The following is a 25629-nucleotide window of genomic DNA, read 5'->3' as shown; positions in this document are numbered from 1 at the left end:
CCTTGAAAAGTGGGGTATTTTAACAAGGGCAGAAGGCCAGGAAGAATATGTCTAGGCAGAGATAAGGGCACAGGCATGATGTGAACGTTCATCGCGTGGGCTGGGGAAAGCTGAGACCTGATATGGTATAGATAGAGGATACCTGGAGCAGGCTAGCGAGACGGGGTAGAATTTTGAAAGACCTGGGGTCACATTCTCGGGTGTTTTGCTTTTCTTCTGAAACCCTCTAATAACACTGAAGGCAAGAGAGGGTGTGACTGCTGGCAAAGTGCCCAGAGATGAGTCTAGTCTCAGAGATGTTTAACTGAGCCCTGAGTGCCCAGGATGTGGGGGAGGGGGGTTCCCTGACGCTGCTGAAACTGATGGTTCCTGCACAGGAGTCATGAGTGTGTCCTGATCTGAGAGGAGCCAACTTTCTTGCCTGACACCAATTTCCTTGAACTTCCAGCCTCCAGGACTCTGCTGAATGTAAGATATGAAAAAGCACTCTAAGGAATGTCCTTACTAGGGGGACTCTTGACCTGTCTTGGAAACACAGATGAAGTTTCTGGCACAAACAAAACAATGCACAGAGATTGCGTGCTGATGGGCCTCCTCCTGGAACAGAAAAGGCCCCTTCAAGTTAAGCAGGAAGTGCAAACAGGGTACTGGCTACAGCTAAGCTCACCTTAAACACCTCAAGTCACCAATTAAGGGTGAAGCTTATAAAAAGTAATACACATCCTTTGTCAAAATTAGGGAAATTAGAAAACACCGAGACAAACATCACGTGTAATATCATCCTCCAGAACGAACCAGGTTAACATTTTACTGCTCTTGATCGCATTCCTTCTTTTCTATGCATAGATATAATAGATCTTAAAAACATTTCAAGCAAAATTGGAATTATACTGGTAATGCAGGGCTTTGTATTTTGCATTGTCATTTTACCTTCTCTCATGAGTCCTTTTACATGTTAATATACTTTGAAAATACGTGGAATCTTTATTTGCAAAACAAATACCAAAGCATGCTTATTGTGTGCTGTTTTACATATATTAATGGATTTCTTTCTCACAGATAGTCTGAAGTAGGTACTTGCCCCATTTTTTTATTACGTGGAATCTGCATAACATACTATTTACCCTTGTAAACACCTGTAAGCATGCAGTTCAGTGACTTGAAGGACTTTCACAATGTCCTTGCCACAATCCTTCTCCAGACATCTCATCTCTCCAGAATAAGGCTCTGTACCTATTGAACACTGACTCTCTGTTCTCCTCTCCCTGTGGCCCTGGTGCCCACCCTTCTACTTTCTGTCTCTATGAATTTGACTCCTCTAGGTGCCGCATAGAGGGGGAATCATTCAGTATCTGCTCTTTTGTAACAGGCCTATTTCCCTTAGCAGAATGTCCTCAAGGTTCATCCATGCTGCAGCATGTGTCAGAATTTCCTTCCTTTTGAAGACTGAATAAAATTCCATTTATGTACATACAACATTTTGTTTATCAATTCACCCATCAATGGGCACTTGAGTTGCTTCTGCCTTTTGGCTGTGGTGCATGACGCCGCCATAGACATGGATGTGCAGGTATCTGAGCCTGTGTTGGGAGCCGGGGCTATGTCCCTTCCCCCACGTCTGAACACAGCATGGGAAAGCACAAGCTTGAGAGCAACCGGTGCAGTCCTTGGAAGTTATCTGCTCACAAAAACATATCTTGTCCTTGAAAATGGGCCAAGACTCCTCACTCTGAAAATAGGGAGACCTTGAGGATGTGTGAAAACACCTCCCCGCCGGCGCCACCTAAGGTCCAATTATCTCCTGACCCACCCCTTACTTGCTACTTGTATAAATTGAGCCTGTAAACAATAAACTTCGCCAGCTTGGTCAGACATCCTGTCTTGCTGGTCATTCTTTGTGTCTCTTGCTTGTCTCATTTCTGCAGGCGTCTCCGGCACACTCCACGTTCGTCCTGCGGGCCGGGACAACTGGCGCCCAACGTGGGGCCCTGGGACTCCTGCTGAAACATCTGCTCGGAAGCCCTGGCCAGGCATTCTTCTGAGTCATCACACAGGTATTGACCTGATGTGGACTCTGCGTTGAGGATCACTGCGGATCACCCGTCCATAATACAGATCCCGGAGAGGTGAGTAGACGCATCACCCAAGCAAGCATCTTAAAAACCTCTTGTGAGTTCTCACTGATCCCCTCCCTCTAGTTTGCTGCCGCGATTTATTCCTTGTTTTGTCCTCTGGTTGTTCCTCTCTGAAAACCTTGTGCTTACTTTGGGCTAATGGTCGTTCACCTCCAGGGCCTGCACAAGGGACTCTGACTACAGAGTCCCTGCCCTAGAGGGTCCGAGCAAGCGGATTATACTTGCCGACTGTCCTACGTAAGCAAGGGCTCGCCTGAGCTGATGAGAGTGCCTCCAGTAGTTCAGAACATTGGCGTGGTTGCGGCTGCATTAGTATAATTCCAAGTTACCTAGAGTTGAAATCCCAGCCGTCCTAATGGGCAACTCACTGAACTCCCACGAGGTATTTCTTAGCGGACTCAGGGAGTCCCTCAGGACACGAGGAGTAAGGGTTAAAAGAAAAGATCTTAGACAATTTTTTTCCTTTATTCATGAGACTTGCCCCTGGTTTCCCCTCGAAGGCACTATCAATCATAAATGTTGGAAAAGAGTCTGGTGATCGTATAGAAAAACCAGCTAAAGCCCAGAAATACCACCGCCTTAACCTTAAACACTTAAAAGACTTAAAAACAGCTGTTACCAATTATGGCCCCACAGCTCCTTTCACATTAGCCTTAATTGAAAGCCTGAGTGACCGGTGGTTGACTCCTAATGACTGGCTTTCCCTAGCTCGAGCCGCCTTGTCAGGAGGAGAGTATGTTTTATGGTGCACTGACTTTGTAGAAAATTGCCGTGAGATTGCGCAGCACAACAGTGAAAGTAAAACTTCACGCGCATGGACAAAAGATAAACTGCTTGGGCGAAGCCCCTATGAAACAAATGAAGCCCAAGCAGCCTTCCCCCCAGGCCTTTTAGCTCAAGTCCAAAATGCAGCCCTTAAAGCCTGGCAGCGCCTCCCTCCTAAAGGCTCCGCTACTACCTCCCTAGCAAAAATCCCGCTCCCAACAAGCCTGCTTTCAATTTTTTTGCTGTCTACCCAGTTGTGGGGTTGCAGGATCATACGGTAATTTTATTTTTGATTTTTAAAATAATTTTAAAATTTCTTTCTTATCCATTCTTCCCAGTTATTAGGCATATTGTCATTTTGTATTAATTAGAGTTCTCCAGAGAAACAGACTCCATAGGAGATGGATCTATTTGCCTACTTACTTACCTACCCACTTCCCCCTACCTTACCTTCCTGTCTATCTATGTGTGTATTTATCTCCCAGGAGACAGAAAGAAAGAGATTTATTATAAGGAACTGGCTCACACAATTACAGAGGCTGACAAGTCCCCAGAGATACAGTCAGCAAGCTGGAAACTTAGGAGATCCAGTATTTCGGTTTAATCTGAGGGTAGGAAAAACCTAATATCCAGGCAGTCAGGTAAGAGGAATTCTCTCTTATCTGTAAGTAACAGCGTCAGCCTTTTTTGTTCTAGTCATGCCTTCTGTTGATTGGATGAGGTGCACATTAGGAAGTCTAACCTCACCCAAAAGCACCCTCACAGAAAGACCTAGAATGATGTTGGACCAAATGTTGGTGCACCCTGTGCACCATGTTTTGAGGAAGGCAGTATGATATCCATTGTACCCCTGAGGAAACTTAGGAAGAACATTTAAGTGGTATACGCATGGTCATGTGGCCAGAAATTGGCACAGCTGGGATTTGAACTCATCTAAGTTAGACCAGCATTTCTTGCAGTTGGCCTCTGTACCATGCTGAATGCATTAAAATATGTGTTAGCCCCTTCCTCCTATGATGAGCATGAAATTAGCATTTCAACATGAAGAATAGCATGGTCTCAAACAGCATTGTAGATGGGTGTGTGTTTCTATTTGTTTTATGAGGATTAAGTTGGAAAAATAAAATTAAGACAAGAAAGGAGCATGAACCTTTAAAGATCTTATGTAGACAGATTGCTTTGTTACCCTCCAATATGGTTTTACCACTCTTCTACCAGCCATAAATGGCACCACTTATTTTATTATGCCCTCATCAGTATTGAGTACCTGATATTTAAACATGTCATCCACAATTTAATAGGTTAATATGATCTGAAGTTTTGCCCTTTGAATTATTAGTGAAGTTAAACATTTTCTTCCCAGTCATTGGGCAAATGTAGTGCCCATCAGTGACCTGATTTTTCTTTGTTTTCTCAATTGCTTCTGAGCTTTTGGCAGGGACCTGTGTGCAGTGATGCAGTGGATGTCAGTAGATGACAGTAGATGACAAAGTAGACATAGAAGGCAATTTCTGGTGACAGTGCCCTCAGGATGAACCCAGGTGCCCAGAGCACCTTCATAATGATAGTCTATCACTTGCTGGGGAATAGTTCACTAGACCTGGGGGTTTATGGAGGCAGTCATAGGTTAGCGTTTTCTGGACCACAGCTACTCAGATGGGGGTCTCAGCACCACCTGAGAGCATGTTAAAAACACAAACCCGGTAGAATAAGAGTCTCCCAGAAACTCAGCAGAAAAGAAAAGAAAGAAACAAACTCCTGGCAAATGCTGTGTCATGAATGAAGTGCAAAAACATGACCCTAAGTGAAAGAAGCCAGACTCAAGACACCACATGTTGTGTGATTCCATTTATATGCAATGCCCAGAAAAGGCAAATTTATAGACAGAAAGTAGATTTGTGGTTAAGTGGGGCTGGGGTGGGAATGGGAATTAATTGTTAACAGGCATGAGGATGCCTACTAAGGGGATGAAAATATTCTAAAACTGATTCATACTGCCATTCAGGAAAGTTACTAAAAATCATTGAATTGTATGCTTGAAGTGGGTGAATGTTTATAATATGTAAAATATACCTCAATAAGGCTGCTTAAAAAAAAACCTCAAACAAGCTCTCCCGGTGATTCTGATTCTCACTTTAACTTAGATGCAGTGACTTCGATGCACAGACCTAAACGTGTTTCCCAAGCCTGTCTGTAGGGAAGCCTCATCTGGAGCGTTTGGTGAACACAAAACCAAAACCAGAACAGATTCCTAACCCCCAACCTGAACCTACTGAATTAGAAATCCCACTGGGTGGGCACGGACGGGTGTAGTGACTCTCGTCATGTACTGGACATTGTTGGGAAGCACTGAAGAGAACTTAAAACATGGCCATGCAGTGTAACCCTGGCTTTAAAAAATACAGATGCCCACAGAGGTTCTAATTTAATTATTTGGGCCATGGGGAGTTTAATGCTGCCAGGTGATTCTAATGTGCAGCCATGTCGAGGACCCCTGCTGATGGTCATTACGTCAGCTTTGTGACTGCCAGTCTTAGGACACAATGCTTGGGGCTAATCCTCAATCTAGGATGGTTGATTGAATTCCAGCCCTCACATCCATGTTTCAGGAAGTAGGGTGGAGGAAAAGGAGATAAAAGACAGACATATCCTCTTACTTTCAAGACGTAGTTGCTAACTGCCCTCTTACATGTTCACCAGATAGAACTTAGTCACGTGGCCAAGCAGGAAAACGGAAAGTTAAGGAAGGTCGTCATTTAGTTGGGTAGCTGAAGGCTACATTTTCTTGCTGTTCTCATTCAATGATGCATTTTTGAAATCTTTTCAAGTCCTCAGACAGCTTTAACTTATTTCTATAATGGACTACATAGTATTCCATGGTGTGGATGCACCACAGTTTACTCAGCCATTTCTCTATTGATGGATATTTACTTTTATTTCCAGTACATTGTACTTAGAACAATACTGAAGTAAACAAATGCCCTAGTTTCATGTTCTATGTACTTATGATTTTATGTCTGTAGGTTTATGCCCTGAATTGAAATGGCTGGGTTGGAGGATATGTGTTATTAAATTTACTTGATGTTGGATATTATTTTACACAAACACTACAGCCTTCACATTTCCACCAGCGATTCATGAAAATATCCTTCTCAGTTTATCCCCACTGGCAGCACTACATTAATTTGATGTCAGGAACCTTATAGTACAGTCCAATATTTGGTTGCCTCCTCCTCCTCCCTTTTGTTCCTCTTCTTTTTATGGCTTTTTCTGGGTATTTATTCTTTCATACAGTATTGAAATTTGTAGAGATGACAAACTTATCAAGGTAATAGAATAAAGAATCCAGACATCAATCCCAAAATATTTGAGTTCAATCAGTGGAATAAAGAAAGGTTATATAAATGGGATTGGTTATGTACCTGGGAAGAAAATAATGGATGCCCATAACAGACTATCTTAGTTTCCCTGGGCCACCATAACAAAACACCACGTCCTAGGAGGCTTAAACTACAGAAATTTGTTTTCTAAAGTTCTGGAGTCCAAAAAAGTTCAAGACCAAGGTTCTGGGAAGGTTTGGTTTCTGCTGGGGATTCTCTTTCTGGCTTATAGATGACCACTTTCTCACTGTCCTCCCACATGGTGGAGAGAGTGATCATGCCTCTTGTGTCGCTTCTTATAAGGGCACCAATCCTATGGAGTCAGGGCCCCACTCTTAAGATCTTATATAACCTTAACTTCTTCCATATAGGCCCTGTTTTCAAATATAGTCATATCAGGTATTGGGGCTTCAGCATATGAATTTGGAAAGGACACAGTTCAGACCATAGAACATACTGTGAGGACAAATAAATTCCACATACATAAAAGATTTAAATATATGTATAAAAATGAATAAAAGCCATACAAAATGTCCAGGAAACTGCATGTACAATATGAGACCTTGAGAACTTGCTAACCATAGTGATAGGCCCAGAAGCCTTAAAACGTAGACACATTTGTCTATATAAAAATTTTAAACTCAGTATGATAAAAGATACCATAAATAAAATCAATGGACAGAATCAATAAATAAGAAATCTGAAACATTTAATATTGCTAATAGATCAAGATGTGATACCTATAAAACAAAAATTTGCTTACAATTTGAAAAGAAAAAAGATAATATAATAGGAAAATGGCTTTGAAAGGGCAGTTCAATACTTTTCTCTCTTATTGAAGTCTGCCTTACATGCAGTGAAAATTTCAATGAATGTTTACAAATGTATATGAGTGTATAGCTGCCATACTGATTAAACTACAGGAGACCACCAACACTTCAGAAGAGTCCTTCCTACCTTTTCCTAGTCAGTATCTTCACCCCAGAGGTAACTTTTGTTCTGAATTCTATCGCCATAGATTACTTTGGTCTGTTCTTGAAAATCTATGAATGGGATCATACAGTATATACCTATATCCATAGGGTCCAACCAAAAGATGGTAACTACTGGGTTCTTTGGCTTGATCTAAAACCTGTGAGATTCATTCATGTTGTTGTATGTTTGGAGAGTTTGTTCCTTTTTTATTGCTGTGCAGTAGTTCATGCTAAATATACAAAATATCACTTTTCCTATTGTTGGACATTTTGATCATTTCTAGGATGTGGATATTATGAATACATTTTTATAAAAATTTGTACGTGGTGGACAGCTGCACTCATTTCTTACACACATATGTAGGAGTGGAATTTCTTGGTCACTCACAACCCAGAAGCTCTACACTCTTGCTAAAATCTGGAATTATCTTCTCGGTTTTAGCTATTCTGGCTGGTGTTGGCTAGTGTCCCATTGCAATTTTAATGTGTCTTTCCCTGATATTGAACAACTTTACATGGGCTTATTGGCCATTTGGATATTCTCATTTGTTAAGTGCCTATTCAAATTTTTAGATTCTTTTAAGTTTTCAAGAAATTTATTTTCTGGATATGAGTCCTTGTTATATTCAGAATGTCTTCTAGTCTACAGCTTGCCTATTTACTTTCTTGATCATGTCTTTTGACAAATAGAAGTTGTTAATTTAAAAGAAGTACAAATTATTTTTGTTTTTCATTTATAGTTAGTATTTTCTGTGTCTTGATTAAGAAAATTTTGCATTCCCCGTCATAAAAATATTCTCCTATGTTTTTGTCTAGAAATTTGTTTTTCCCTTTAATATTTAGAGTATGAACCACCTCAAATTAATTTTTAATGTGAGATAGGAGTCAAGGTCTTTTTTTTTTTCAAATGAATATCCAATTGCTTCAGAACATGTATTAAAAAGACCATCCTTCCCCCATTGGGTTGCACTGGGTCTCATGCCTTAAATTAAGCTTCAATGTATGTGAAGATTTATTTCTGAATTTCTATTGACTTCCATTGCTTTATTTATCTATCATTGAGTCAATACCATATAGTTGTAATTAATGTAACTTAATAGGAAGTATAGAAATGTCATAGTTGAAGTTCTCCAAACATTTGTTCTTCAAGATTTTCTTGACTACAATACATTCTTCCATTTTCATATAAACTTTAGAATTAGCTTGTCACTTTACACATACATGCACATCCACACACACCCCTTCTAGTGTTTTAGTGGGAATTACATTGATCTATAGATCAATTTGAGGGAAATTAATACCTTTATTATAGTAAGTTTTCTAAATTATAAATATAGACTATTTATTTAAATACTCCAATTTCAGAAATGTTTTGTAGTTTCAGTATGGGAGTGTTACATTTCTAGGATTTGATGTTTTAATGCCATTGTAAATGAATGTTTTCATTTTTTAATTGTTTTCTGTGGAATCTAGAAATACTCTTGATTCTCATACACTGATCTTGTACTCATTGACTTTATCAAATTCCCTTAATTCTAATAATGTCCTTGTAAGATCTTTTGGATTTTCTACCTATGCAATTGTGTGAATAATTTTCTACGAATAGAGATAATTTTACTGCTTCTTTTCCAGTCTTTTGCCTTTTATTTATATTTTCTTGCCCTATTGCTCTGGTTAAGGCTTTCAGTGCATTTGAATAAAAGTAATGATAGAGGGAATTTTTGTCTTGTTCCTAGTGTCACTTTTTACCATTGAGTATGTTGGCAGTAGGTATTTTTTAAGTATCTTTTGTTATATTAAAAAGCTTTTTTGCAATTCCCAGTTACTGAGTTTGTCCTTATTTTAAGGAAAACTATTTTAAGGAAAATATGAAAAGACCATGAATGGATATTGAATTTTATCAAATGTTTTCTTCACTTTCTGAGATAATCATCTAAGTTTTGTCTTTTCTCTGTTTATGATGAATTATATGACTGATTTTTAAGTATAAAATCAACTTTGCTTTCTGGCATAAATCCTATAGCATGATTTTTTTGTTCTTTTAAATTATTATTTTTTGTTAATGCTATGCATGATAAAAATGTGTTCAGAAAGATTGACATGCAATTTTTTATAATGTTTCTTGCAATGTTTATTTCTTCAGTGTGCTCATGGAGTAAATCAAAATAGCTGCTAAATTGTTTGCTAATATTCTATTTTGGATTGTTGCTTCTGTGTTCAGAAGGATATTGACCTAAGCTTTGTTTCTTAATAACATTATTGTCAGGTTTTAGGACAAGATTATACTGAATTCATAATGGAAATTAGATACTGTTCTCTGGAAGAATTTCAAAAATGTTTATTTCCCAACTGTCTAACAGAATCTCCCAGGGAAGCCATTCCATTATAGGTTTGTTCACATTTTCTATTTCTTCTACTAAGAGTTCTTGTAAATTTTGATTTTTAAGAAACTTATCCATTTCATCTATTTAAAAAACCAATTGGCATAAAGTTGGTCTAGTATACTTTCCTTTAAATTCAGCAAATTCTATAGTGATGTATTTTTTTATTCCTAGTATTTGTAGTTTATATTTGCTCTTTGTCTTGTTACACTTCTATTTATGAATCAACTTTTGGCTGTGTTAATTCTCTATTCTATTTCTCTATCCTCTTGTAGTTTTTTTCTCCCTCTAGTTCTGTTTCTTTTAACTTTCTTTGGGTTTAATTTGGTAGCGTTTTTTTTTCAAGTTTATTGCACAAGAAGCTTAGATAATTTTCAACTTTTCTTTATTTCACATATGCACAGAAATATATACTTTCACTTCAGGTCCTGCTTTAACTTCATTTCTCAAATTTGGATATTGGTATCAAGATATTTAGTATTCAGATAAAGCAATCTTCTAAATTCCATTTTGATTTCTATTCTGCACATAGCTTATTTAGAGGTGTGTCATCGAATTTCCAATCATTTGGGGATTTTCTGGCTATCTTTCTGTTACTGAGTTTTAATTTAATTCTACAGTTGTCAGAGTATGCACATTACATTATTTCCTTCCTTGGAAGATTTTTTGAGACTTGGTATACAGTCCAGAGTATAGCCTGTTTTGATAAATGTTACACATGTACTTTGAGCAGGTACACATTTGTCATCGTTGGATTATTCAGTTTGGCCAGATTGGTCAGATTTGGTCATATTGTTATGATCATCTATAGCCTCACTATTTTTTTCTGATTGTTCTATGGTTTACTGAGATATGTGTATTTAAATTTCCAATCTTTATTGTCTATTTGTCTCTCTCTCCCATTGGCTTTTTCTACTTTAAGTTTATATATATTAAAGGTATATTAATAAGTACTTTCAACTTGAAGATAGCTGTATAATCCAGTTGAATTCACCCTCATTATTATATGTTTCTCTTTTTCATGCACAGTAACTCTTTCCTTAAAGTGACCTTTCTTTGATATATACATAGCCACACCTTCATTCTTTTGCTTAGTGTTTGTGTATTGTATGACATTTATTTTCTATCATTTCACTTTTACTTTCAACCTGTCCTTTATGTTTAAAATGCATTTCTTGTAGTCAGCATATAGGCAGGTTTCTTTTTTTTTCTTTTTACTCTAGTCTGAAATATTTTAACTTCAGTTACACCAGTAGCTGCAGCTACTGATGTAATTGAGCATAAGTTTACCAAATTTGCCATCTTGCCATTTTTTTATGTGTCCTTTCTGTTCTTTGTTCTATTATTCCTTGTTTGCTACCTTTGGTATTTATCATGTATTAGTCCATTTTATCTCCTTCAATTTTTTTGTCCTATCTTTCAATGTCATTTTTTGTGGTTATCCCAGAAATTATAAAATGCATTCTAAGCTTGTTGTAGTCTACCTAAAATTAATACTTTTATCACATCCAGATCACTGCTACATCTTTACCATAGTTATACTCCACTTACCTCTTTCCTGCTTTTTTGGGGTTTTTTTTTGGCTATTACTGTCATATATTTCCCTCCACATATGTTATACTTTTCAGAAGGCATTGTTATTACTGTTGCTTTTAACCATCAATATATTTCTTAAATTGACCTATATACTTACCTTCTCCAATTCTGTTCATTCCTTCATGAACTTTCATGCAACCGTCTGGGGTAATTTTCCTTCCTTGCAAAAAGCTTCATATTTTTTGGAGTGTGAATCTGCTGGTCATCGATTTTTCTCAGTGTGTGTTTGTCTGGCAGTGTGTTTAAATTGCCCTTCATTTTCCAAGGGTGACTTTTCTGAGTAGAGTGCTACTCTGGCAATTGTTTCCTTCAGAGCTTTCAAGGGGCCATGCTTTTGTTTCTGGCATTCCTGGTATCTGTTGATAAGTGAGTTGTCTCTCTCATTTTTGTTTCTCTGGAGGCAATTTCTCCTTTTTGTTTGGAATTTATAGATTTTCACTTCAACACTGATGTTTAGTGTGAAGTTTCTAAGACTTGAAGTGAGTGAGGACCCCAGAGCAGCAGGGTTGTTTTCTGGCACGGTGCCTGCATCCTCATGAGTGATGGAGTGAGCTACACCATCTCACGATCTCTGCAGTTCTACAATCAGTGAGTCTTTGGCTCAGCAGGGCGTTGCAAGGCTCTCTGGACTGAAGTCTGAGCCCTTTCCTTAACTCCACCTATGACCTGGGGCAATTCAGTTCCCCCTCTGAATCCCGGGTCTCTTGTCTGCGATCACAAAGAGGTAGGCTGTGGCTGCCAGTGCGCGGGCTCTAACCTTGTGTAGTCTGAGGTCAGGGTCATTAGGGTCATCAAACTGACAAGGGGCTTTGCAGCACTGGACCAGAGACCATGGATTCTGGATTCTGATCCTGAAATTTAATAACTAGAAGTTAATAATGATGATGGTGGTGCCAGCTATTCATTGGACATTTGTGATGTTCTAACCTCTGTGTTATGTACTTTGCCTACACTAAATCTTCAAAAGGAACCTCAGAGTTGCTTTTATTATTTCCATGGGATAGCTGCAATAATGGATCCACAAGGAAGCTGAGTAGCTTACCCCAGGCCACAGAGTGAGAAAGAGGAGGAGCAGAGAGCAGAACCTGGGGAGTCTGGCCCCAGGGTCCCTGCTGCCCCTTCTGCCTTCACTGACATGTCACCATTTCAGGCTGAGCTGCCATTTCATAAGAGAATCATTACAATGGATTGATGGTACAGTCCTTTGACTTTTTAAAGCACTTTAAAATTATGTTCACCTGCTCAAGTCATCTTAGTATTGGTGTTATTACCTTGATTTTGAAGCTGAGAAAACAGGATTGAAAAAATTAAGTGACTGTGCCCAGATTCACAAATTGGTTAGTAGCAGAGATATCATTTAAATGGGTGCTCCTGATGCAGAGTCCTGAGATTGTTCCACGGCCTGGTAACTCACTCTGCAGAAGGAGAAATACTCATCTCCCTATGGGCGGCTTCATATGTGAGAATGTGAGAAAGAGTTTTGGAAGGTGTGGAATGACCTACAAACAGGTGTCCTTATGGCTTCAAGTTCAAAAGCAGGACCCCATCCTCCCTGTACAAAGATCTGTCCACAGCGCTCCTTAACGAGTGGGCCGTGGGGCTGCAGATGGGAAATGACGCAGGCAGCCTGTCTTCCCCTCCAGCATTTCAGCTGCTTCAGGATCCAACACCCCATATGTCCCCATGGTGGGGCAGACCTCACAAGTTAGTTCTGCAGCAGGCCAGGCTGGAGCAAGCCTGGCAGCCATGTGACTAGAGGGGCCCCTGTCACCACTGGCAGGAAGGGGGAAAGTCAGACAGGACAAGTGGATTATCAGAGAAAAGTTGTATTAGGAAGGAAGAAAAATGATCTGTCTCAGTTTCCCTGGAGAATTGTTTTGTCCACCTGGCATGGCTTGGTAGCAGGAGGAGGGGCTGATCACCAAGGTGCCAGGCAGGCTGGTAACTATTTCCTCCTACAAAAACTTCAGGGTGGCACTTGAGGTTGGCAACTGCACAAAATAGATACCAGAAATGATTGCCCCTAGTTTTTAGGGGTTCACAGAATCCCATGACCTATGAGGTTTCACACTACTGACATTGAATCCTCAGCAGCTCTAGTCTGCCTTGACCCTAATACTTTAATCTGGTCTCCCCACCTGCATCCTATTACTCACCCAACCTGTAAGGTGGAGCTAAGAACACAAGCCATCTCCCTTGGGAACAGTCGTGTCTAGAGGGAGCACTCCACTTCACCAAAGATCACCCTAGAACCTTTCTTCCCTCCTGCCCTGCTCCAGGTCTGTTCTAATTTGCATCTGAGTTTTGACCCAGCCCCTTATCTTTACACCTGTTGATGTCAGCTTGCTTGGACTGGCTAACCATGAGCAGGAAGGGCTTTACTTTGAACTTGCCAATTCAGCTGTTTTTCTCTCCCAGTTCCTCTGATAAGACACCTCTGTCTGGCTGTCATTCCTTGTCACCCAGCACATTCTACTTGACTGCCACCTGCCTAGGTCTCTTCTCCTCGGCCCCTCTTAGGCCCTAGGCTCTTCCACAGACTTAGGGGGTGTTAAATACAAAGTTAACTGACCTTACCCCAGTGACTTACCCCCGGCCACAGAGCAAGGAGGGGAAGGAAGAATTTGCCTGGAATTAGAGTTGAGGGTAGTAACACCAATACTGACAGTACTACGGCCACTGCCAGTGGATACTGAGCACTCACGTGCTAGCCTAAGCACATTTTATGTGGTGGGTCTATGTTTATCACACTTTACTGATAACGAACCAGAGATAAAGAAGTTAAGAAATTTTCCAGGTCAAAAGGTAGTCAGCACTCCACGCAGCTGGAGAGAGAAATGTGGTGACACAGGCTTCCTTGTTTGGGGCCCATCTTGATCCAAAGGCAGGAGGGAAGAGTCGTAGTAAATCTCTAAGTAGTGAATCAGGAAGGAGAAGGGATGTTTCAAATAATGGAGAATCTGACTCAAGCTGACTTACTGGCACTCATCAGGAAAACCAGATAGAGCATGTTTCAGGGTTCGCTTCAGGGAGGGGCTCACAATGGATGTGGGGACACAGCGCCATTTCCCCCCCAGCTCTCTTCAATCTGCTCTGCTTTGTAGTTTGGCTTTGATCTCAGATTGACTCCTCATGTTACCCACACAGATGCTGTCAGATCCTGGGGCTGCTTAGTTCATTGCGGACATTTGGCAGCAGGGAGATGACTTTTCATCCACCAGCTGCTGAATAAAAATCTTGAACCACATGCACTTTGGACAACATAGGTCCTGTCTCCTCAAGGGAATGCCCTGGGCTGGTTGGCACAGGCCTCGGAGAAGGTACTGCTCTGGCCCAGGAGCAAGGGAATGTGGATTGAGATGACTGCAGTTTGAGTCTGCAACTCCTGGATTTTGTGATTAATGAGCCCTTTCAGCTCTGGCATCATAACTACCTCCACAGAACGGTAAAAGGTGAATCTGTGCAAGATACAGCTACTTCCTATTACCTGGAGCCATCTTGTCATCTTTGCAGGTGCAGTTCCTGGGGGGTGACTATGATCCATCCACCTTCTCCCATGAGAGGTAGGGAGAGGAATGGAGACAACCGGCGAGTGGGAGGGAATGGGCTGGAGGCTCCATCTGTAGTCACTCACCCAGTCTTGAAAAGGTGTAGCTGGGGATGCAGCTGAGGTCTTACCCTGCTTGGTTTCTTGGGGGCTGAGGTCCAGTGAAGGTAGTCCAGGGTCACTGACATGCAGCAGGGACTCAGAATGGGTCGACAGAGCACCGCAGCACCCCAGGAGGAGCCCAACCTCCACTTCTGCTGCAGCCCCCTCCTCCTGCTGGCCCCTGGGCCAGCCTCAGATCACGACAACCTGAACCAAGGGGTGGGCTTCCATCCCAGTGGGGAAAATACAGGCAAGCAAAGGCTGGGGTGTGACTTAGTCTCAAGCTGGTATCTTTTAAAGGCTGGGGCCTCTCCTCTCTGTTCTGCGCTTCTGCTTCCTACAGGCCCCCTCTTTCTGATCAGTTATTGGTTTTGAAACCATTGCCTGACATTGACCCCAACGTTGATCTGATCTGATTTTGCCTTTTAGTTCACTTTGATTTAGCTCCTTGAGGCTCATCCTTGGTTTCTGAATTCTGATCCTCGGCTGTTTTCACTACTTAGAGCTACCCACAGGGATAATAATGACAGTAGTCCCCATTTATTGAGTTCTTACTCTGTGTGTTGGGTTTTACAGACCATAGTCTAACCAAATGGCAAGGTTGGTTGTTGTTATTTCCGTTTGACCTATGAGGAAACACAGGCTTAAGATGGTTCAGTAACTTGCCTAAGGTCTCTCAGTTTGTTAAGTGGCAGTGTTAGGGATCAAAGTCATTCCTGACTCTAGTGCCGTTTATCTTTCACAATATCCACTATATCTCACAGAGCAAATGATGAACAAATAGCCCCCAACTCCATTCCCTAGAGTTCTCCCTTCCATCTGGGTCTCTTTCTGGCTGGCTCCTCCTGTGGCACCATGCCAAGCCCCCAAGGGCCACAGCTACCCTTTCAACTGTTGAGCTCAACCTTAACAAACTCCCTTTTCCTCCATCCCTTCAACATAACTGAAACAGGCTGGTATTTTCAGAAAGATTTTGGCTGAACACTAAGGGAAACTGAAAGGATGTAACTGTGGCAAATACAGGCAGCATAAAAATAGCCAACTTCCCAGATACACATTTCTGGCTCTTAGATTCACAGTGGAAAGAGCACAAAGCTTGCTGCTCAAACCTAATGCTGAGGAAGCTGTCTTCTTCCCCACAAGAAGCTGCTACAAAGTCCATTTCGCTGGAGCCCAGCTGTGTTCACACCTATGGTGCGGGCTGAGAGTCAAGGGTCCGATGCTGGGGCGGACGTGGGTCTCCCTGCATGAGCTCATCTGGTCGCAGGACCTTGATTAGCACCCGTATAGCGAAGCCTCTGGCTCAGACTTCTTGTCGCGAAACCTACCAGACATCCCTCTCTGCTTGGCTTCCCCATGGGAGCCCCTCTGTGCGGAAACCCGTCATCTGTCTTCCCATCAAACTCCTTCTTCTTGTTCTGTAAATGGCACTGCCAGCTACCCAGTAGGGCAAGAGAGATACCAGGAGGGAAATTGTTCCTGGCTATTCCAGTTCCAGGTCCAAATGGTTATTAAGTGCCATCATCAGGTTTTTCCCCCAAATCTCTTCATTTCTTCCCATCACCTCCATTACTGCCCGCCTTCAAACACCTTTATCTCTTACCTGGTCTACTGTCTCAGCCTCCCTCCTAACTAGTTTCATTACCTTCAGTTTTACTTCCTTTAACCTGTTCCCCATGCAAGGGATAGAACTTTTTAAACATAAATTGGATGATGCCATTTTTTCCACTAAAACCTTCCAGGAGGTCTCCAGTGTCTCAGAATAAAATTCCAAACATAAACTGACCGCGCTTATGCCTCCAGGCTTACTCAGAACCCCCTGCACTTCCTGTACTTGGTAACTTGTACCTGGTCCCTCTCCTGTCATTCTGAATCACGTTGGTTTCCTCTGATGTGCTGCCCTGACATCAGGGCTTTGCCCACGTTCTTCTCTTACACGGCAGACCCCTGTCTCATGATCTCTTGCATACTTGCACCTACGAGTCCTAAGATGTAATTGACTCCAGATGTCTTCCATATCACATGAAATTGGTGCTAAGTGCCTGTCCCATGGATACTAACTTAATACTTATCACTTATAACATCTTCTAGCTTTTATACATTCCTGCCCAATAGCAGGAGAGTGTGGGGAAAGTGACAGTGTCCTCTGATTCACTGTTAGATCATCATTTATTATCACAGTGTCTTGAACAGATTGGGCAGCACTCAAAAAAATACCTGACAAATGGATGAATCGAGTGGGTGTGTGAATGAAAGTGGGGTGTCCAGAGCTTTGGAGGGCAAGACTGTGATTAAACATTGGTGCAGAAAACAAAAGACAGATTCATATAACGAACACCGCCAGAATATCTCATCTGTATCAGGCTGTGTGCTGGGCAATATGGACCCAAGAGACAAAGACAGAGTTCTTTTCTAATCAGCAGGACCTTGATGGCAAACTACTGGGCTCTTGTTACATTTTCACTAACCTTATAGCAGGCCTAACTCTGTACTCTGAGCAGGCTCCTGGGGGCCTTGCCGGACCCAGTTTACTGCATAAATTAACTTTTAAAAGAAAAATGATCAGTTCTGTTCTTTCCTCTTCTCTCCGTTCCCTTCGTTTTCCTTGCCTTTTATCTTCTCTCCTCTCCTATTTAAATGAAACCCCGTGCCATGCCTGTGTTTTAGTCCACTTTCCCCTCATTTGTTTGATTCATTTGTGATGCTCCAATCTCCTATTGTGTGATTTACTAAAGAATGTGTTGGTGGGACCAGGGCTGATGCATTTCTAAGGTGGCATGTTGGCCTCCTCACTGACTACCCAGGATGCTCTGTGACTGACATGCTCCCAGCGGAGTGTCCACCAGGAGGGGGATTGGTGAGCCAAGCCACTGAAGATCTGGGAAGGGATTAGTGTTAATTCCTCCCCGACACAGCCTTGTGATGTCTCTCAGTCAATAGGAGTTTATGCAGAAAAGGTTTAAATACAGTAAATGCCTCTCCTCATCACCTGCTAATCCCACCTCCCTATTCCCCCTGTGTGCCCTAGTATGGGGGCCTTGGGGTGCACCTGCTGACGCACACCAGCCCTCAAAGGCCTTCTTTTCTGCTCCTGGGCCTGCCAGAAGGGTCCTGAGCAGCAAGGCCTTCCGCTGTTGTTTCCAGGCAAATGGGACTCTGGGAGAGGAGAGCAGAGGCTGCTGCGTGGTCTGTGAGGTTGCTGGGTGAAGGGTCCCCACCAGTAAGATGGCAAACTTCCGGCTTCTCTTCGGGGTCCTCAGTTCCCGCCGGTGCCACCTGAAGCCCAATCACCTCTCGCCCCCCTCCCAATCCCAGCACCTAGCCAACAGCCACCAGCCCCGTAGAAGTGACACCTCAATCAATTCATGCCCCCTCCTATATAACCCAGCACCTTTCCCTAATAAAGTGGAACTCTCCGGTGAATTGCTGCTATGTGTCGCTCCTTTCCTTTCATTGGTGCCGAAACCCGGGAGACGGGACACCCCAACTGGGCCCCGTCTTCCCCCGACACCAGCAGCAGCTTGCCCTCGTCCTCTTTTTCCGGCGCTGGCTCATCACACTCACCACTCCTCTCTGGCCTTTAGGTAAGTTTTCCCCCCGGAGTGGGCCACTCTTCCCCGAGCTATCGCAGTGCCATTGACCATGATCGTCCGGCAAGGCCCTGACGCTCGGGGATGAGGAGGGAACTCTCCCCGCCTCAGGCCTTCACGGCTGCGGCGGACCCTCAGGCCCCTCCCCAAACAGCCATAAATCCCCGCCTCAAGAATTTACGGCTGCGGCGGACGCTCAGGCCCCTCCTCCGACAGTCATAAATCCCCACCTCAGGCATTCACGGCTGCGGCTGACTCTCAGGCATCCCCCTCCAACAGCCATAAACGAGGTGACTCCTTTGTGGATGAGAACGCTCCCTTTCCCCCCCTCCTCCTTCTGCTCCGTCCGCCGAAAACGCCTAGCGCTAGGTACCTCGTGACTCTGGCACTCTGCCTTCTTAGGGAAGTCTGGGTGACGACCCACACTTCCCAAGAAATTCCGACTCGTATACGAGTTTCCGCAGACCACCAAGGATCATCGGGGACGCCCTTTGTCTCCTTGTGGTCTGCTTCCAGTCCGAGGATCTCCGTTCGTCTTCCCCTGTTTGTCTCCTTCTCTGTCCTTTAGCCATGGGAGCCTCCTCATCCCTCCCTGAAAGTTCACCTCTTGAATGCCTGCTTAAGCATCTGGCTACCCTCTCCCTGATGCCTGATATAAAATCAAAACTTCTCCGTAAATATTGCTCCCAAGATTGGCCGACATACCCCCTAGACAATAAAAACCAATGGCCTGCAGGGGGAACTCTTGATCCTAACATCACTCGCGATCTTTTTAACTACTGCCAGCGCCTGAAAAAATGGAAGGAGATTCCCTATATCGAAGCTTTCCGCCTCCTCCTCTCCCCGCCCCCTCCCAAGTTCTCCTAGCCTGCAAGCCGCCGCCCCCACAGAAGCCTCCCCTTCACTCCCTTCCCCTTCTTTTCCTACAACAGCCCTTCTCCCTTCCTCCCCAACCATCTCCTCCCCCATCTCACCTCCTCCACCTTCATTCCCTGCAGATTAAGCCTGAGCCTTTCAGCCCCCCTTTAACTAGGTCCCAGGGGCCTCCTCCGTCTTTGCCCTCATCACCTGTTTCTCCCCTGTTAGGGACCGCCTTTGTCTTCCCACATGTTTGTAGAGAGAATGGGAAAGCACCTCCCCCCATGTCTGAACGCAGCATGGGAAAGCACAAGCTAGAGAACAACCGGTGCAGTCCTTAGAAGTTATCTGTCCACAAAATCATATCTTGCCAAGACTCCTCACTCTGAAAATAGGGAGACCTTGAAGATGTGTAGAAACACCGCCCCTGCTTCTAGCTATGCCCTTCCCACACTTGCCGATGTGGCAGGAATAGAAAACAACGCATACCATAAGCAATTAACTGGAGCCCTGCTGTAGCTCAGTAGAGCATGGGACTCTTAACCTCAGAGTCATGAGTTCAAGCCCAACTAAAGCAATAGAGGCAAGCAGCTGGGCTGCTAGCTGGCGACATGTGGGTCCGATTCTATCTTTCTTTATTTTCTTTGCCCCCCTTCTGCACTTCAGGACCTGCTCGACTAGGCACGGCTAGACCGCGTCACTCCCCCACAGACTGAGCCAGAACCCTTCAGTCCCCCTCAGACTCAGTCCCGAGAGCCTCCCAAAATTATTGCCCCCCTCCGGGAGGTAGCTGAATCCAAAGGCATCGTGCGGGTTCACGTCCCTTTCTCCTTAAGAGATTTAGCCTAACTAGAGAAATGCCTAAGTTCCTTTTCCACTGATCCCATGACATACATCAGGGAGTTTCAACAGACCCTCCAGTCTTACAGCCTCACACATCATGACATTTTCATGCTCCTGGCCAATACTCTCCTCCCTGAAGAGTGTAGACGAGTTTAGGACTTCGCCCAAATGCAGGCTACTGAAACCCACAGGACTGACCCCACCTATCCCCCTGGCCCCACTGCTGTCCCCGAACAAGACCCACACTGAAATTATAACACCGCCATGAGTCTCCGCTCTCGAGATATTTTTGCCTCCTGCTTAATAGCAGGTCTGAAAAAGGACAGCTTGTAAAGTAGTCAATTTTCAAAAGCTCCAAGACATAATTCAAAAGAGAGATGAAATCCCCTCCGAGTTCTTAGACAGACTCACTCAAGCCCTATTACAGTATACCAGCCTGGACCCAGAAACACCTGAAGGAAGACATGTCCTTATGACATACTTCCTAGCTCAAGGCTACCCCGACATTAAAGCTAAACTCAAAAAGTTAGAACAGGGCCCCGCTACCCCACAGACTGAGATCCTAACAGTGGCCTTTAAAGTCTTCCATAAGCGGGAGGAGGAGAAAGAATGCCATAAACAAAAGGCTGATCAGGTCAATTTACAGATGTTGGCCCAGCTGATAAAACCACAACCTGGGCACCCCTCTACAAACAAGCCCCCCCAAGAGCTTGTTTCAAGTGCAGAAAAGAAGGACTTGTTTCAAGTGCAGAAAAGAGGGACATTGGTCAAGGGCGTGCCCCTCCCCCAGATCTCCTACCACCCCATGCCCCAGATGCCACAAAAAGGGCCACTGGGGGTCTGATTGCCCAACCACCCGAAGGGGAGGCTGGACGAACAACCCCCATCCTAAGCCCGCCGTAGTGGGGCTGGCAGAAGAAGATTGATGGGGCCCAGGGGCTTCTCGCCCTACCATTTCCATCACCAAACAGGAGCCCAGGGTTACTTTAACAGTAGACGGTCACCCCATCTCCTTCCTCCTAGATACAGGAGCCACCTTCTCAGTCTTGTGAGAATACTGGGGCCCTACCACGCCAGCCATTACTCCTATAGTCAGAGTAGGAGGTAAACAGATTTTCCCATTAAACCCCCCACCCACCCTTTTATGCACAATCCAAGACAATCCCATACCTTTCTCCCACTCCTTCCTGGTTATGCCCCAGTGTCCCATCCCTTTACTAGGACGAGACATCCTTTCCCTCCTCCACGTTTCCATAACTATATCCACTCCCACAGCCCCCAGTACTCCCTTTCTGATGGCCCTCATAGCCGACGACCCCCCTCTACCCAATGAAAGCTCCGGTTCTGCCCTCATACACCCTGTAAATCCCAAAGTTTGGGACATTACAAGCCCCTCCGTGGCCCTATGTCCCCCTGCCTCTATCAAATTATGTGACCCCTCTCAGTATATCTGTCAGGCCCAATACCCCCTAACCACTTCAGCCCTCATAGGCCTCCAACCCATCATTCAAGCAGACCCACTCACTCCCCATTTAATACCCCCATATTAGCTGTTAAAAAAACCAACGGATCTTTCCGCCTTGTCCAAGACCTTCGCCTCATCAACATAGCCATTGTCCCTATCCATCCCTTAGTTCCAAATCCATACAGCCTCAGCATCCCACTTCTCAGTCCTAGATCTCAAAGACATACCCCCATATTAGCTGTTAAAAAAACCAACGGATCTTTCCGCCTTGTCCAAGACCTTCGCCTCATCAACATAGCCATTGTCCCTATCCATCCCTTAGTTCCAAATCCATACAGCCTCAGCATCCCACTTCTCAGTCCTAGATCTCAAAGACCCATTTTTCTATCCCTCTAGACCCCTGCTCCCAAGATTTTTTCATCTTCACCTGGACGGACCCATACACAAGACATTCTAAACAACTCACTTGGTCAGTTTTGCCACAAAGCTTCCGAGATAGTCCCCATATTTTTAGACAGGTCCTAGCTCAGGACCTCAAACAGTTTCATCATGATCACTCTAAGTCCACCTTATAATACATAGACAATCTTCTACTCTGCAGTCTCTCGTGGGAACAGTCTCAACTTGACACTGCCTCCCTACTTAACCTTCTAGCTTCCAGAAGTTACCGAGTATCCCCTGTCAAAGCTCAAATCTCTTCCCCTCCTGTCACTTACCTCAGATTCCTTCTATCTCAACAAAGAAAGTCCATTACCTTAGACAGAAAATGGCTCCTCTCTGACCTGCCCATTCCCAAAACCAAGACAGAAATCCTTTCCTTTCTAGGCCCTTTCTAAGCCTGGCTAGATATTTTAAAACGTAGATCCCTAACTTCTCCCTGCTCCCTGTTGGCAAGACCCCTATACGACCTCAGCAAGAGCCCCCCCTAAAAAACCATTATCCTCCTCACCCCGACACTCCTTCATTAAGCTCTGTCAAGCCCTTGTGGAAGCCCCAGCTCTCCATCTTCCTGATTTGTCGAAGCCCTTCTCATTATACATTCATGAGAGGTCCAGTCACTCTCTAAGAGTCCTAGGCCAATATTATAGCCCATTCTTTGCCCCAGTAGCTTATCTCTCCAAGCAATTAGACCCCACAGTTCAGGGATGGGCCCCCTGCCTATGAGCATTAGCCGCTAGACAGCTCTTGCAGAAAGAAGCTCATAAAGAGTCCTAGGCCAATATTATGGCCCATCCTTTGCCCCAGTAGCTTATCTCTCCAAGCAATTAGACCCCACAGTTCAGGGATGGGCCCCCTGCCTACGAGCATTAGCCGCTAGACAGCCCTTGCAGAAAGAAGCTCATAAACTGACATTCAGAGCGCCCCTTACCATTCTGTCCCCACGTCACCTAAAAGATCTCTTAACCTACAAAAGTTTACAGACTCTCCCTCCCTCCAGACTCCTGACCTTACTGTCCTCTTTCCTCCAAAATCCCGTTCACCCCCTTTGCCATCCATACCCGAATCATGACTTTTTCCTCCTTTACTGCTCTCTCGCTTTTTTTCCTCATTCCTATTGTCTTCCCCACCACCCCAGCCTCCTTTGTATGGCGATTCAAAGTCAGACAGACTTACACACAGCATCAAACAAAAGTTACTGCCCTCATTGCCACACCAGACTGCCCTCTGAAAAGCTGCTCTGAGACTTTATACCTCCACTTTCCTCCCTCCACTGAAGTGTTCACTAGCAGCTACCCTTATTCTCCCTACCTCTGCTTCCTCTATGACCAAAAACAAGCCTATTGCAGGTGATGGCCAGATACCTACAGGAGATGTCCCTACTAGTCTTGTGCCATTCACTACATGGGTAACTTCCAGTACCCACAGTATTACTCCTCCAACCGTTTCATGAAATATCCCAATGGCTCATTCTCCTTATCAATCCCAGATCCCTGGGACTCTCGATGGGCTGCCAGAGTCACAGCCTCAGTTTACTACGGGGGGTCCTCGACCCCCCACAGTACCCTTCATATCTCTCGAAAGTATGTTCCCTCTCATTCCCAGATCTCTCAAGTTGCATCAGATAGCAGACATTCCGAAAAAGTCATTATCCAAACTCTTGATAGTGCCTCTTCATCTTCTTATCCCCACCCCTCTTCCCATTTCTCCTACTCTTCATTACAGCTCATTCAGGACACCACCATCTTTCTCAACCACACCCTTAACACAGCCAATTGTTTCTTGTGCGCATCACTACAGCGCCCACTGCTGGCCGCCGTGCCCCTTACTATTTCCAACTACTCCTTCCATGCAGAAAGACAACCCCTCTGCCCCCTGGCAGACATACCCCTATGGGAACCAGAATACGCAGATAATCTCACCATCCACCACTGTGTAGGCCCAACTCCACCCCCCTCCAGCGCACTTCACTGCCTCTCTATCTACACCCCTACCTCCGGCTCTAAGACTTTTACGCAACCGGGACACTTCTTTTAGTGTAATAGCAGTCTTTTCAACTCACTGCCTCTCAACTCCGGTACACCCTGCATTCTCGTCACCCTAATCCCACAGTTAACACTTTACAGCATGGCAGAATTCCTTGAGCTCCAACCTCCCTTGCCCTCGCGCACAAAAAGAGCTGCTTTCCTTCCCATCATGGTCAGTAGCTCTTTGATCACCTCAGCCATTGGGGCAGGGTTTTCGGGAGAAGCCTTGGGTCACTCTCTATAGGCAGTTAGAGATCTCAACGCCAAACTTGAGGGAGCCCTGACATCCACTGCCGATTCTCTAGCCTCTCTCCAAAGACAGGTCACTTCGCTAGCTAAAGTCACCCTTCAAAACCGGCGGGCCCTAGATCTGCTTACAGCCGAGAAGGGCGGCACCTGCGTCTTCCTCTGGGAAGAGTGCTGCTATTACATCAATGAATCTGGCATTGTAGAAACTGACATTACCAAACTCACCGACCTTGCCTCCAGTCTCCACTCTGCTTCCAATTCCAACCCATTCTCGTCAATACTAACAAACCCCCTCCTCACCTGGCTCTAGCCCATTGCAGGCCCCATAATAATCATTCTTCTCGCCTGTCTCTTCTTACCCTGTATAATAAAGTTCATCAAATCCCAAGTCGGAAAAATCTATAATCAAGCTTTCAACCAGCTTTTACTCAGGAACTACCAGCTTCTGGCCACAGAAGATCCCTCACCCTCACGTGACCTCCTCACCACACACTGAGATGGACCCCTCTCTCCACTGGAAACTGTTCCTGGAAACAATAGCCGCAGACGCCTGGCTCCTGACACCCATATCCTCTTGGCCAACCTATGGTTACAGGGAACCTTCATTGATTTCCAAACCTGAAGAAGTCCACATCTACTCGTCCTTACTGCGGGGAGTCGTATCAACCCTTTCCTCCCAATCCTCAAGCCCTCACTCCCTTCTCCGCCCCTGTTCAGCAGGAAGCAGCCAGAGAGAAAGCAACGTCCACAAACCCATAGAGGAGAAAGGGGGGAATGAAGGGTCCCCACCAGTAAGATGGCAAACTTCCGGCTTCTCTTCGGGGGTCCTCAGTTCCCGCCGGCGCCACCTGAAGCCCAATCACCTCTCGCCCCCCTCCCAATCCCAGCACCTAGCCAACAGCCACCAGCCCCGTAGAAGTGACACCTCAATCAATTCATGCCCCCTCCTATATAACCCAGCACCTTTCCCTAATAAAGCAGAACTCTCCGGTGAATTGCTATGTGTCGCTCCTTTCCTTTCACTGGGGGTCGAGGTGAGAGAAGGGCGGGCGTGCAGAGGCAAGACCGGGAGACAAAAAGCAGGGTCTCAGCGTCTGTCACTCCTCCGTGCAGCACCCTCCGTGGTGAGACAGCCAGACTAGGGCAGCCCCTGGGAGCCTCGCCTCTGGGTGTTTGGACCCTGTGCGATGCCCCCTTCAGTGTGGATGGGCCCCATCACGTGCTTTTAACCAATAAATATCTCAAGGTGATACGTCAAGCTGATTTTAACCTATAAATA

The 25629-nt window shown here is 44.6% G+C and overlaps 1 long non-coding RNA gene across 1 annotated transcript; it reads left to right on the top strand.

Annotated features, from left to right (window-relative positions):
* The first annotated feature begins 1562 nt into the window (after positions 1 to 1562).
* LOC140849021 (uncharacterized) lies at positions 1563 to 25340 on the top strand. The gene is made up of 3 exons (XR_012130476.1): positions 1563 to 2126; positions 14745 to 14794; positions 18025 to 25340. It is a non-coding gene; the product is annotated as an uncharacterized lncRNA (long non-coding RNA).
* The last annotated feature ends 289 nt before the right edge of the window (positions 25341 to 25629 follow it).

This window comes from Manis javanica, chromosome 4 (genome assembly GCF_040802235.1).
Source record: "Manis javanica isolate MJ-LG chromosome 4, MJ_LKY, whole genome shotgun sequence".
Taxonomy (NCBI): Eukaryota; Metazoa; Chordata; class Mammalia; order Pholidota; family Manidae; genus Manis; species Manis javanica.
This window is presented reverse-complemented; position numbering and strand designations above follow the sequence as displayed.